Source organism: Octopus bimaculoides, chromosome 6, assembly GCF_046866305.1.
Source record: "Octopus bimaculoides isolate indiv1 chromosome 6, ASM4686630v1, whole genome shotgun sequence".
Lineage (NCBI taxonomy): Eukaryota > Metazoa > Mollusca > Cephalopoda > Octopoda > Octopodidae > Octopus > Octopus bimaculoides.
The window spans coordinates 42,163,327-42,178,508 of record NC_142933.1 but is presented as its reverse complement, the minus strand read 5'-3'; positions in this window follow the sequence as shown (position 1 = coordinate 42,178,508).

Genomic DNA, 15,182 nt, shown 5'->3' with positions numbered 1-15,182 from the left:
GCATAAAAACATGAATTCCAACCGTGGCCAGCTCGTCTTATTTTCCAAGAATAGTATATCCCACATTACATTAGTCAATGTTTTCTTTTTTTTTTCAGACGGTAAATTATGGCTTGAGGGAGATTTGACTGCTGTTTCTAGCAAGACAAGCAACCACACCCTCTACCATTAATTCGGTAAAATACCAGTAATATACGATATTTTGTCGGTTCCCTTCCCATTTACTTTTTTATCTTAATTTTTTAAAAATATGTTTCAGTTTTGTTTGCTTTCCTGTTGTTGCTACTGTTGTTGTTGCTACTGTTGTTGTTGCTACTGTTGTTGTTGCTACTGTTGTTGTTGCTACTGTTGTTGTTGCTGTCTTGGTTTATTTCAATAACCAATTAAAAAAAGAAAAAAACTAGCTAAGGAGGGAGGCCACAAATATTAGCTAGGATAAACACGTGAGGAAGGAAGAAATGGGCGGATTTAAGAAGGGTGTGGTCGTGCAAGAATCTGTGCAGAAATTTGAATCAGTTTTTGAAGCAACTAAATCTGTTTGCATTTGGACCGTTCTGCATAAGTTTGTGGTTTGAGATGAGAACTAGTGCAGGAGAGGGAGGGAGAGAGAGGGAGGGAAAGAAAGAGAGAGGGAGGGAGAGAAGAGAGAGAGAGAGAGAGAGAGAGAGAGAGAGAGAGAGAGAGAGAGAGAGAGAGAGAGAGGAGGAGCTGGTAGTAGCGGTGGCGGCGGGGGTGCACAAAATAAGAAAAAGAACAAACAAAAAGAAAGAAATACATAAAAGGAAAGAGAAAGAAGATAGAAATACAGTAAGGTGCTGCATATAGGGGAGGGAGGGAGGGAGGGAGAGAGAGAGAGAGAGAGAGAGAGAGAGAGAGAGAGAGAGAAAGAGAGAGAGAGAACAGTGTCGCCTACGCTTGATTTTCACAGACTGATATCAAATGTTTTGGCGAATGAAATATTATAGTGGCACTGAAAGAGGCGGCGAGCTGGCAGAAACATTAGCGCTCCGGGCAAAATGCTAAGCCGTATTTCGTCTGCCGTTACGCTCTGAGTTCAAATTCCGCCGAGGTCGACTTTGCCTTTCATCTTTTCGGGGTCGATAAATTAAGTACCAGTTACGCACTGAGGTCGATGTAATCGACTTAATCCCTTGTTTGTCCCCTCTATGTTTAGCCCCTTGTGGGCAATAAAGAAATAAGAAACATTAGCACGCCGGGCGAAATTCTTTGCGGTATTTCGTCTGCCGCTACGTTCTGAGTTCAAATTCGAGGTCGACTTGTTTAGGCCGTCTACTGTCCATGCGATTACCCCTGCTCCATATCTAAGGAGTGAAACTGCCCAGGTGTTGATAGCTTCGATCTTATTCCGTCCGTTTAATTTCGATTTAAGGATCAGTCTCAGTCTGCGCAAGTACTCCACCTTAAAGTTTTGTCATTTCTTTCTCCATCAATTTAACCATTTCCAAAATCCCCAAGTACTTATAGACCGTCTCTTCTATCTGTTTCATAACCTCCCCCGACGGTATCGTTAGCCCGTCCATACATTTGATTTTGCCTCTCTTCAAGACTAATACACCACACTTTCTCAGTCCAAACTCCATTTTGATATCAGCACTGAAGGTGTATACCGTATCAACGAGGGAACTGACTTGGGCTTCATCTTTATCATAAAGTTTGAGGTCATCCATGAATAACAAATGGTTGACTTTTATTATTATTATTATTATTATTATTATTATTATTATTATTATTGAGTGAGAGAGCAGTGCATGCCATCAAAGTGACACTGGGGTAAAATATACAAAGCCCAATATACCCATCATGACTACCCGTCTGATAAGGGTACACCAGGCACATGTATCACAACCATATGTGCGCGACATGGTGATCTCATATCAAGATAAACAGCGCATGACCTCGCAGGTGGGGGCCCAGTTAGAATTTTTTTCAGGTCGAGTAGCCCATCCCGCTCAAAAGGTCTCTGAATAAGGTTTGTTTAAGTATGTTGAGCAAAACACCCATGTTTCCAAAGGTGAATTATTCAAACCCCAAAGAACTCCTCTCAACACATGGCTATGATGGTCCCCCACTACTTCTGCTTGTGATCAGAGATGCACATATCGTCAACCACCAAGGGACATGCTCAACTGGTTAAGGTAAAAGAAACTGACAAGCAAATCTGTGGTATTAAGCAGAATATTTGCTGTAGCCCATCTTTTATACCAAGACAAAACAATGTACATGATAACACTTCCAATCAATTAAGATCAGAAACCATGAGAGCCACTGCCTTATTATTATTATTATTATTATTATTATTGTTCAGTAGTTTTATTTTTATAACGTGCTTTCACTTCACTACCGAGCGCAGCTCTGTGCGCCTTGGGTATGTGCTGTGGTTTGCTGTGGTGCTCTTATGTTTACTGTATTGAAAGTGTTTTGCGTAGAATGTGTGCAGTACCCAGTAGTGCAATTTTCTGTATGTTATATATATTTGTAAGTCCTGGTGTTTTTGTTATGTATTTGTCTGAATATTTTTTTATTATACCTAAGGCACCTACTATGATAGGAATTGTTTCTGTTTTTAGATTCCACATTCGAGTTATCTCTATTTCCAGGTCTTTGTATTTTGAAAGTTTTTCCATTTCTTTTAGAGAAACGTTGTCATCTGCTGGTATTGATACATCAATTAGAAAGCATTTTTTTTCTTCATGTCTTTGACAACTATATCTGGTCTATTTGCCTTAATTTCTCTATCTGTGTGTATTGGCATATCCCAGAGTATGGTTGCTTTCTCATTTTCTGTGACATTTTCTGGCGTGTGTTTATACCATCTTTTTTCTGTTGTTATTCCATAGTGGTGGCATAGCTTCCAGTGTATATAGGTCCCAGCTCTGTCGTGTCTGTGAATATATTCCTTCTTAGCCAGGACTGGGCAGCCAGAGATAATATGATTTATTGCTTCTTGTCGATCTCCACATATTCTACAGTTACTTTTTATATTTCTTTTCATTATGTGTTTTTGGTAATTTCTGGTGGGGAGGCTCTGGTCTTGTGCAGCAATTAAAAATCCTTCAGTCTCTGCTTTGAGTCCTGAGCTTCTCAGCCATTGCTGGGATTTTTCTCTGTCTATTTCTTTCGCATTTAGTTTAGCCCAGTATTTACCATGTAGGGGCTTTTCTTGCCATCGTTTTATCATGTTCTAGTTTTAGTTTGGATTTCATTTGTTTTATAGCTTTTGTTGTTTCTTCTTCTTCTTCTTCTTCTTCTTCTTCTTCTTCTTCTTCTTCTTCTTCTTCTTCTTCTTCTTCTTCTTCTTCTTCTTCTTCTTCTTCTTCTTCTTCTTCTTCTTCGTATTTGTTAGGTGGATTGATTTCTTGTTTGTATTTGTCAGCTTCCTTAAATACTGAAAACAGTTTTTTGTTTTGCTCGTGTTTTGTGGCTATTTGTATTAGTTTCCCTTGCTTCTGGAGTAGGTATTTTTGCAGTCCTATGGTGGTTATTTTATAATAGTTTTCTAGCTGTATAAGACCCCTGCCACCTTCTGTGCGTTGTATATATAGCCTTTCTATGTCAGATTTTGGGTGGTGCATCCTATATCCTGTCATTATTTTTCTTGTTTTCCTGTCTATTTTACATAGTTCGTTTAGTGTCCAGTTAAGGATGTTGTAGCTGTAGCTTATAACTGGGACAGCTAAAGTGTTGATACCCATTATCTTGTTTTTAGCATTATTATTATTATTATTATTATTATTATTATTATTATTATTATTATTATTATTATTATTATTCAGGTCACTTCCTGGAGTCGAATTCGGAATCTTGGGGTTAGTAGCCCGCGCTCTTAACTACTATGCCATATGCCCTGGGCATAGATACCTGCCTAAAAGGCCGCACAGTAGGACTGAACCGAAACCATATGGTTGCAAAGCGAGCTTCTTAACCGCATAACCATGCCTCCGGTTATGTAAAATATATCCTTATTCTTACGAGTAAACATATATGGTTTAGCCCTCTGTGGATAGTAAACTAAGTGGACACACCTTAGGTTTTATCTCTTTGTGAGTTAAGCACAAAAAAGTTAATCCGGACTCACTAGAGGGCAATACTATATAGGGATGACAGAGGACAAATTCAAACAACGCTACTTTAGCCAAATTTCGTTCTTCAAGCAACTAATGAGTAAATAAGTAAAAATAAAAACAAGACCAAGAAATATTTGACAAACTATATCTAGCGTTTAAAAAAGAAAATACTGATTTTAATATTAAAAGAAATGGTTTGGAGTGAAGCAAACTTTTATAATACTTTCTATTATATAGGCATAAGGCTTGAAATTTGGGAAAGGGAAATCGATTATATTAACGCTAGGACTTGACTGGTACTTATTTTAACGATTCCGAATAGATAATGGGTAAAGTTGACCTTGGCGAAGATTGAATTTAGAGCGTAAAAGCCAAAAGAAATGCCGTTAAGTATTTTACCCCATGCGTTAAAGATTCTGTTAGCACGCTGCATTACAGACCTCTGTAATGAGAGAAATAAATGAAATTTATGCATAAATGAAAAGAGTACCATATTGGAAATCATCAAAATATGCGAATTGCCTAAATACAAAGAAGTTTTCAAGCTGTCACAACATCGGCAAATTATTACTTAAGTTCTGGGAAGTCGCATCGCCACCAGACTAAATATTTAAACTTTATACAAACAGTTGCACCTTGTTATATGACGCTGTTGCCTGGTCACTGCCTTGTCCTAAAATTCTAGGAAATTAAATTTACTCTACGCCATTATATATATGTACACACACACACACACACACACACACACACACCCACACATATTTATACACACACATTATTCATATAGATATATACATATATGCATACGCATACACTTACAGACACACCGAGTAAAGCATTTTGAGGATGATTGCGGGTGTCGAACTGTGCTACATATTGACTAGTAGCTGGCACGAACGGAATATGTGTGTGTTTACGAACATTTAATAAAACACTTATCAGATGTTGATAAATACTATGCACATATTGCATATATGTGTGTGTGTGTGCATGTGTGGACATTTGATAAAGCACTTATCTGACGATGATAAATACTATGCACATGTGTGTGTGTATAATCATATACATGTACATACATGTATTTATATATGATGTACATAGAAAAATATACACATATATGTGCGGAATGTTCCAAATGAGGAGTAGATAGACAACCGACGACAATTGATGAAGAATCCTTTCTCTGTGTTTACTTGTCCTGTATTTTACGTATTTCATGTTCTTTGCGCAGTTGGTGACGCCCCGTACCTATATATGCATATATATATATATATATATATATATATATATATATATATATATATATATATATATATATATATATATATATATATATATATAAAGATAATAAGAGTGAAAAAACTACAGAAGGCTTGTGTTACATGGTTAAAGTATATATTTAAATTATATCAGAAAAATGTTAGAAAAATGTTAGAAAATCTTTTTGGTATATAAACATTGTATTTTGAGAAATAGCCGGTTTCGTGTTGTCTTTTCAAATTTCTCTACTTCATTGTAACGTGTTCGGTCCAGTCTGAAAAAGACGAGTTCTAGATAGGGGGAGGTAATTAGGAATTTCTTCCGGTATAGGGGAGATAATCGAAATCTAGGAGGTGGTAGAATTTGATTAATTTACCATGGTTTTGTTCTATATTTTTTCCCTTTTTTCTCAGTGGGGTGATGAATTTCCTTATTTAAATGTGTTAGCAATGGTTAAGTTTGGGTTTGTATTTTTGAATGAAAAAGGTTTCCTTATTTAATCTAATCTGTGTTGGTGTTTTAATGGCACATTGATAGAAAGGAAAGATTATAAATTGTGGTAGCATTTGTTTACGCATTTCTCAATATGATCACTAAAAGGTATCATTCGGTATTCTGGGCATGCAATCTGCTGGCGGTGCAGAGTGCATCTACGTCTGAGCGATAATCCTGTGGACCCTATGTAGTTCTCGTGGCAACCCGAACATCTTATTACATAAATAAGATTTTCTGAGGCACAAGTAAAGTTAGATTTAACTTTGAATTTGTGTCCCTCTTTGAAGAGGAATTCTGAACCTTCTAGAATGTTTGGGCATGTTGCACAACTTGGTCGACCACATTTTTTTACTTTCGCATCTGTTGTTTCGGAAAATAATTTTGCCTTTGTGAGGATCTTTTTCAGTGATTTTAGTTGTTTGTGGCTTTTGATGATTTTGTGTGTGTGTGTGTAAAATTTCCTTTAATTTGGGGTCCTTATGTAGCATTGGTATGTTTTGGGTGATGATGGTGAAGGCTTCTTTGTTTCTGGGGTTAGTTAACTCAAACTTTAACACTACACAATGGAAGGAAGTAATAGAACTCCAAAATGATGAAGATATTACGATTAAGGAAGCAGATAAAGGAAGTGCAGTTGTAATAATGGACACATTATACTATAGAAACACAGTAATCTCAATGCTTGATGACAATCAACACTATGAAAAAGTCACAAACTACACCCCACAAAAAATAATGAAAACCCTGTCCTCACTAATTAAAACACATGGAAATGAACTGACAACCAAGGAGATTGATTTTCTAACAAACTTCAAATGCAAGCGCAGCCTTTTCTATGGTCTGCCAAAAATACACAAAAGCCAGATCATAAATGAGACCATCAAAAAATCACCAAAGACATACATACATACACCAAACCCGGGGGATCTAAAACTGCGACCCATCATAGCTGGCCCAGCCTGTGAAACACACAGACTAAGTCTATTTATGGACATCCTCCTAAAACCCTTCCTTAAACACATAAATAGCTATATCAGAGATGACTTGGATATGCTAAATCACCTCCCAAAGAAAGTCAAGGAGGAAACAATCATGGTCTCATTTGACGTGATTAATTTATACACCAGTATACCTCATAATTATGGACTTGAGGCAATTCAGTTCTGGCTGGATCAATTCCCGAAAGAAATCCCAAACAGGATCAGTAAAGAATTCATTACTAAATCGGTTGAATTCATCTTACGAAACAACCACTTCATGTTTGACAATACTTTCTACCGACAAAAATCCGGAATTGCTATGGGCACTAGGGCAGCTCCAGTCATTGCGAACCTAACAATGGGTTACTTGGAAATAATAATATACCAGGAATCTTTATCCACCTTTGGAAACACCCTTTCCCAATACATAAAAGAAAACTGGAAAAGGTTCCTGGACGACTGTTTCATACTCTGGAATGAAAACACAGATGAATTCTTGAAATTCAAAAGTCTATTGAACAGTGTCAACCCAAACATACAGTTCACAATGGAGTACAACCAAAAGGAGCTCCCATTCTTGGATATACTAATTAAAAAAGTAAACCTAAAAATAGAAACGGACATATTTTACAAAACCGCAGACGCCAAACAATATCTACTATTTGATTCATGCCACCCAAGACACACCAAGACAAACATCCCCTTCAGCCTTGCAAGAAGGATATGCACAACAGTGTCAGAAGAAAATACTAGAGACTACAGACTACAAGAACTCAAAAACACACTAATTAACAGACACTACCCAGTTCAACTCATAGAGGATGGAATCAGACGTGCATCACAAATTAACATAGAAAACTTAAGAAAAGTTAAACACAGCAACACACATTCCCCGAAAATACTGCCGTACATATCCACATACAACCCCAGAAACAAAGAAGCCTTCACCATCATCACCCAAGACATACCAATGCTACATAAGGACCCCAAATTAAAGGAAATTTTACACACACACACAAAATCATCAAAAGCCACAAACAACCAAAATCACTGAAAAAGATCCTCACAAAGGCAAAATTATTTTCCGAAACAACAGATGCGAAAGTAAAAAAATGTGTTCGACCAAATTGTGCAATATGCCCAAACATTCTAGAAGGTTCAGAATTCCTCTTCAAAGAGGGACACAAATTCAAAGTTAAATCTAACTTTACTTGTGCCTCAGAAAATCTTATTTATGTAATAAGATGCTCGGGCTGCCACGAGAACTACATAGGGTCCACAGGATTATCGCTCAGACGTAGATGCACTCTGCACCGCCAGCAGATTGCATGCCCAGAATACCGAATGATACCTTTTAGTGATCATATTGAGAAATGCGTAAACAAATGCTACCACAATTTATAATCTTTCCTTTCTATCAATGTGCCATTAAAACACCAACACAGATTAGATTAAATAAGGAAACCTTTTTCATTCAAAAATACAAACCCAAACTTAACCATTGCTAACACATTTAAATAAGGAAATTCATCACCCCACTGAGAAAAAAGGGAAAAAATTATAGAACAAAACCATGGTAAATTAATCAAATTCTACCACCTCCTAGATTTCGATTATCTCCCCTTTTTCAGACTGGAGCGAACGTTACAATGAAGTAGAGAAATTTGAAAAGACAACACGAAACCGGTTATTTCTCAAAATACAATGTTTATATACCAAAAAGATTTTCTAACATTTTTCTAACATTTTTCTGACATAATTTAAATATATACTTTAACCATGTAACACAAGCCTTCTGTAGTATTTTCACTCTTATTATCTTTTATACATCCAACCACGTGCTTTCACATACCAACTTTCTCACCTATATATATATATATATATATATATATATATATATATATATATATATATATATATATATATATATATATATATAATTATATCAAGGAAGATCGGGCAAAAACGACCTATCTCCGGCATGTTTGAAGTGCCGATACCTTCAAAAACTATCAAATACTCCACCGAAAATATACACGTAGCTGAAAGCGGGATAGTGAGAGAAAATTTAAAAGACTTCAAGTTAATTGTGAATTGGTTCCAATTTCTGGATTAAAGCCAAAAATAGCTTTTTTTCCTTCGTCAACAAAATACACGGATAGGGGGAATATAAGTCCAAATAACTGTACATACCGCTCAAAGCAAGTTCACACGTCTACATACAAATATTTTGAAGGTATCGGTACTTCAAGCATATTGGAGATAGGTCGTTTTCGCCAGATCTCCCTTGATACAATTATTTACATATGTACATTATAATTAATTTAAAGTATAGCAATAATTAACGTGATTTTTATCCATATATTCATTTATATATATATATATATATATATATATATATATATATATATATATATATATATATATATATATATATATATATATATATATATATATATATATATATATATATATATATATATATATATATATATATATACATATACATATATATATATGTATATATATATATATATACAAATACATTAATATGCATATACATATATATGCATATAAGCATACAGGACGTCACCAACTGTAAACATGAAATACAAAAACAAGCGAGTTAAATACGCAAACAACGAGAGAAAAGATTGAAAACAGGACAAGTAACACAAAGAACGACCCTTCATCAGTTGTCGGCTGTCTATCTACTCCTCATTTCGAGCATTATATATATATATATATAAATTCAAATTCCGACAAACGTAACCCCCCCCCCCCCACACAAACAAACGCATATATATATATATATATATATATATATATATATATATATATATATATATATATATATATATATATACATATATATATATTCTGTTGTGTCTAGGGAGAGTCATTCTCTTTTAGTGCCTTGTAATTTAACACACGAACTCACATAAAGAATCTTGCAAACCAAATTCCAAAACGAAACATATATATTATTTATTATATATATATGTGTGTGTGTATGTATGAAAACATATATGATTTTGATTCAGGAATTGCAATCCCTTCTGAGCCAGTGTATCCTGTCTGCATTTCATTCAGTTTTGTGTGCTGGTAGACGCAGAGCTTGAAATTTTCCGGCATTAAATTGCATATTATTATTCTCAGCCCTCCTGTATATTGAGTCAAACTCCTGTCGCAGGTGAGCAATATTTTCAGGGTTGTGTATCTTCTAAGAGACTTTTGAATCATCTGCATAGGGTAGCTACCAGAACAACTGCGGGCATGTCTGAAAAGGTCACTGTGAATAGTAGTGGCCCTAAAACAATGCCCTGTGGGACACCACTCACTATTTGTGTTTCCTTAGAGGTGGCGCCATTGGCCACTACTGTCTTTGCCGAGATCACACAGCTTGTAACATATACCATGGTGGACTTACTCAAAGGCTTTTGCAAAATCGAGATATATCACTCCGCATTTGAGTTGTTAAGCAGCTGCTTTAACATCCACCCACACATCCTCACACACGCGCACGCACACATATTTATACATATATACGCATATATGCATCTATACACACACACACAGCTGGATAGATATATGTATGTATATAGGTCAGAAAGATAAGTACGCGTTAACATGTACATACAGAATCATATGTTCTATAGGTATACATACACATGTATATGACCATACACATGTATATGACCATACATATTTTACTGTTCAGAGCCATGTAGTGGTCCGTACAGGAGTCAGATAAAGGTACTTGCCTCTTTAGCTAGTCATATACCCAACGTTATTTATATACGAAATCATTACTTCACCTTGTCAGATGACAGCTGTGTCATTCAACGTTCAGTCTAACAACTGTATGTGAGACGCCCATGTTCTATGAGATGGTTCTCAGAAGCAGCTGATGATTCACAAAGTTTAGAGAAAATATGACAAAAATAACTCAGGATCTCAACAATAATCTTTGGGTGTGTCTACAGATTGACAGACTTGTGTATATCTCTTTGCAGTCCAGGACTTACGCCCCATACTGCACACTGCAGCAGTATATTGCAGCTAGGGAGTTAGAGACTGGTATCTGCAGATTGTTTCTGTGTATATGTGTAATTTTATAAGATTAATAAAGCATTTTTTCGTGAAAAGAACATATCCACAAGTATTGCACTTACAGTTCTTCAGATCAACAATTAAGTTTGGAATAGGGCACAATTAACTTGATATATTTAATGTATCTTTTCTCAAAAAGATGCTGCATCCTTTCATAATGGAATGTCGTCACTCATTCCGATTTACAGCTCTTCTCAACCCCTCACATTTATCGCTAAGTATTTCATATTGTATTTTATGTAGCCTTTGTATCATTTTACAGGTTTCTTTGTGAACGTTTTCAACAGTCCAGTTTGCTGCAGAAAAGTTGTTTCAGGAGTCGTTCATTATTCATCTGCATACAAATACACATTGAGATAATAAAAATATTACAAATGGATGTTTAAATACAAATATATGGTTTCAATTTTTGTCACAAGGTAAGCAATTTTAGCGAAGTGAGCAAGTCGATTGCATCGACCCCAGTGCTCATTTTATCAAGCCCGAAATGATGAAACGCAAAGTCGACCTCGGCGGAATTTGAACTTAGAACGCAAAGACGGAAGCAATACCGCAAAGTATTTTGTTCGACGCTCTAACAGTTCTGCCATCACGTCGCCTTGTAAGTACAAATAAATGGACATATATATTGATGTATACTCACAGTAATAGACACACGCACGCGTATGCGTATACAGATATTCGTCGACATATACAGATTGACGCAGAATCAGAGGCACATACACATACAGAGACATCATCATGTACGGCTCTACACACACATACAGATGTATTGTACAGATGGATATATACACAGTAGTATTTACATATATATAGACACACACATATGTGTGTGTGTGTGTGTGTGTGTGTGTGTGTGTGTGTGTAAATGCATTACTTACGGCATTGAGTTATTCCTTTGCCTTATCCGAAAGGGACGTAACTAAACACCACAAGATTGAACCACTACTCCACACACTTCTTCTACCGCGTAATGTTGTTAAATATCTGGGGGGTTTTCCTCTTAGGCAAAAGAACAGTATATTTAGTGATATTGTTGTTTAAACCGACTTAAGGTCATCACTTAATTCAGTGGCCAGGGAACTTTTTTAACCAATTACCCCAAAATATATATATTTACACCGACGTTACCTCCTCGATTCGAAAGGAAGAAAATCATAGATTCTTTGAATTCAAAAGGTTTATTGAATCTATTTATATCGAGAATACAAATATAAATTTAAAAGTATAAAACAAACACGATAAAATAAATTAATATCCTCATTATGAAACAAAAGGATTTTTCAAGAAACTTTTTCGCTTCAGGTTTTGGAGAAATGATGTTTCATTTTTGTTAGAATTACATCAACATTGGGGCATTTTGAAATCAGAACAATTTAGATACAGTCCCTGGGGTCCAATAAATTTTGTTAACTAATTGAATTGAATAGCTACTAAAATCTACTTTAAAAAAACACGTATGTCAAAAAATGAGGTTAAGGCGAGTACTGAATAACTGACAAAGAATACCTGTTTAGTCAGTAGACAACGCCTTAGCAACCAAATTGTTTGTAGTTCAAAATAGCGTAACGTCTCCTAAACACATCCATTACATTGGACAGGACAGGTGCAGTGTTGCGACATCTTTATAGGTTTTTCATAGTTTTTTTTTTATAGTTTTAATTCTAAAGATACTTTCTTCAAAATTCCTATTTTGTTATTCACTCATTCACTTGTATAGGTTGGGCAATGTAATATGTCAGACAAAGAAAGCCAGCTGTTTCTTGCGGTACATACATTTTATTCAAAATTTTCATGAACCTTTAAAATACTACTGTGGATCCTCGATTTGCTGTTTTGCTAATGTGGACCCCTAAGAATCTTATATGCACCCCCAGGGGTCATATGGAGAACCACTGATTTAAGTGAAGAGGATATTGGCTTCAATTGAGAATTGAAGCCGCATTTTTTGTTTTTGAGTGGCAGCGATCTTAACTCTGGCTCTAAGGTGCTCGTTATTATAATGTTATATATTCATATTTATAACAATCGCTTCCAAAGACCTGGAAGGTTTAAAAAAAAATTGTTGCTGTTATTGCTTAGCCTCAGGTCAATCTTGATCAACAGAGCCTCTCATGAAAGGTATTCGTATCATGACCATCCCATTTTTAGGGATATATAGGATTATATGGGAGGCGCAATGGCCCAGTGGTTAGGGCAGCGGACTCGCGGTCATAGGATCGCGGTTTCGATTCCCAGACCGGGCGTTGTGAGTGTTTATTGAGCGAAAACACCTAAAGCTCCACGAGGCTCCGGCAGGGATGGTGACGAACCCTGCGGTACTCTTCCACCACAACTTTCTCTCACTCTTACTTCCTGTTTCTGTTGTGCCTGTAATTCAGAGGGTCAGCCTTGTCACACTGTGTCACGCTGAACCTCCCCGAGAACTACGTTAAGGGTACACGTGTTTGTGGAGTGCTCAGCCACTTGCACGTTAATTTCACGAGCAGGCTGTTCCGTTGATCGGATCAACTGGAACCCTCGACGTCGTAAGCAGCATAGGATTATATGATATCCCATTTTTAGGGTATGTAAGCGTATACTATCCGGTGTTCTTTCCTTATGTAAGAAAATGTGATTTGAGAAATATTCGGCTGATGTTTTAACAGGTTTAGCGGCTGCATAACGTCTACGTGGAAGTAATTCTAGGAGACAGTTTTTCTTTTTCGTGGTATTTTGTTGATTTTTTTAACAATATTTTTTGTATGAAATGGAAATCCATTTTGATGAGATGAACCAGGAATAGAAAACTATTGATAACCTGCTTGGTGATAACTGCGAACAGTTGTAAGTATATGTTTCTCTGATAAGACCCAATCTTTTGCATATATATATATATATATATATATATATATATATATATATATATATATATATATATATATGATAAGATCTCTTGAAAATACATGTATAAGTCCAATAACAAAAAAAAAAAAAAAGAAATGTTTGATCATGCGCATGTACTCTTATCGGCATGAGCAAGAGACTGACAGTTGCTTTTGCATACAAGCTTCTGTTAAGGCTACCAACCAATACAGCTTGGCATCAGCGTCCTTGCAGGTATTGTTGTCCGAATTTAAGTAGCCAGAAAACATATACCGCGTGGTATTTTGAGGGGAGCCTCTAACGCTTTTTCCAATCCATTGCCCTTTTTATCGACTCCCGAAAGGAGGAATAGCTAAGTTGACGACGTTGGAATTTGAACTATGAGCATTAAGAGGTGAGACGTTCTGTTTAATCCTCTAACAGTTCTGCTCATTCGCCATTATAGTTATACTGTTTATCTAGACGGTTCTAGTATTTCAAGTAAAAGGTAGTTCTTATTAGTTTCCGTATAGATCAAATGTCTCCATTATTTCTCAAATCAAACAAAGTGTTTGGAAATCATCGTTGCTTGTGAGATTACGATACTGTTTTATTATTTTTGTTGTTGCCAAGGCGGCGAGCTTGTAGAATCGTCAGCGTGCTAGTCAAAAATGCTCAGCGGTATTTTGTCTGCCACTACGGTCTGAGTTCAGATTCCAGTGAGATCGACTTTGCCTTTCATCCTTTCAGGGTCGTTAAAATAAATACCAGTTGAACATTGGGGTCAATATAAGCAACTTATCCCCTTCCTCGGAATTGCTGGCCATGTGCCCAAATTTAGAATTATTATTATTTTAAAATTCAGATAGTGCTAGTATAGCTTGCAGAATTTTTGATCCTTATAAGAAGTAGTAGAAAAGTGGAATAGAAATGGAAAGGAAAACTTTTCCCTTCATAATTTCGGGGATCGACAAATAAAGTATCAGTTGGATTGGCGGAATTGTTAGAGCATTGGCCAAGATGTGATACTGAATTTGTTTCTACTCTTTGCACTCTAACAGCAACCACAAGCGACGATACTTGTACCAAACTATATTAGCCCTTAATGTTTGAAAACACGCATGGACGGTTAGGACAAAATTGTGAAAATGTTTTGGGCTGGCAAACAATTAAATTAATCATCAAACTTAATGTTATTGGACCATTTAAAATATTTCTCTGAGCTCATTTGCTCATTTTACTTTTTAAAATTCATTTACGTTTTGCAGTAATTCAAGGTCACTATGGCTTTCTTATACAGTCTATCGAAGCAAGCTCACAACATAGTCTATACCGAAAACAACTCAAGGCTATCATGGCCCTCAACATACAAGCATACCATAGTATTCTTATATTGTCTGTACCT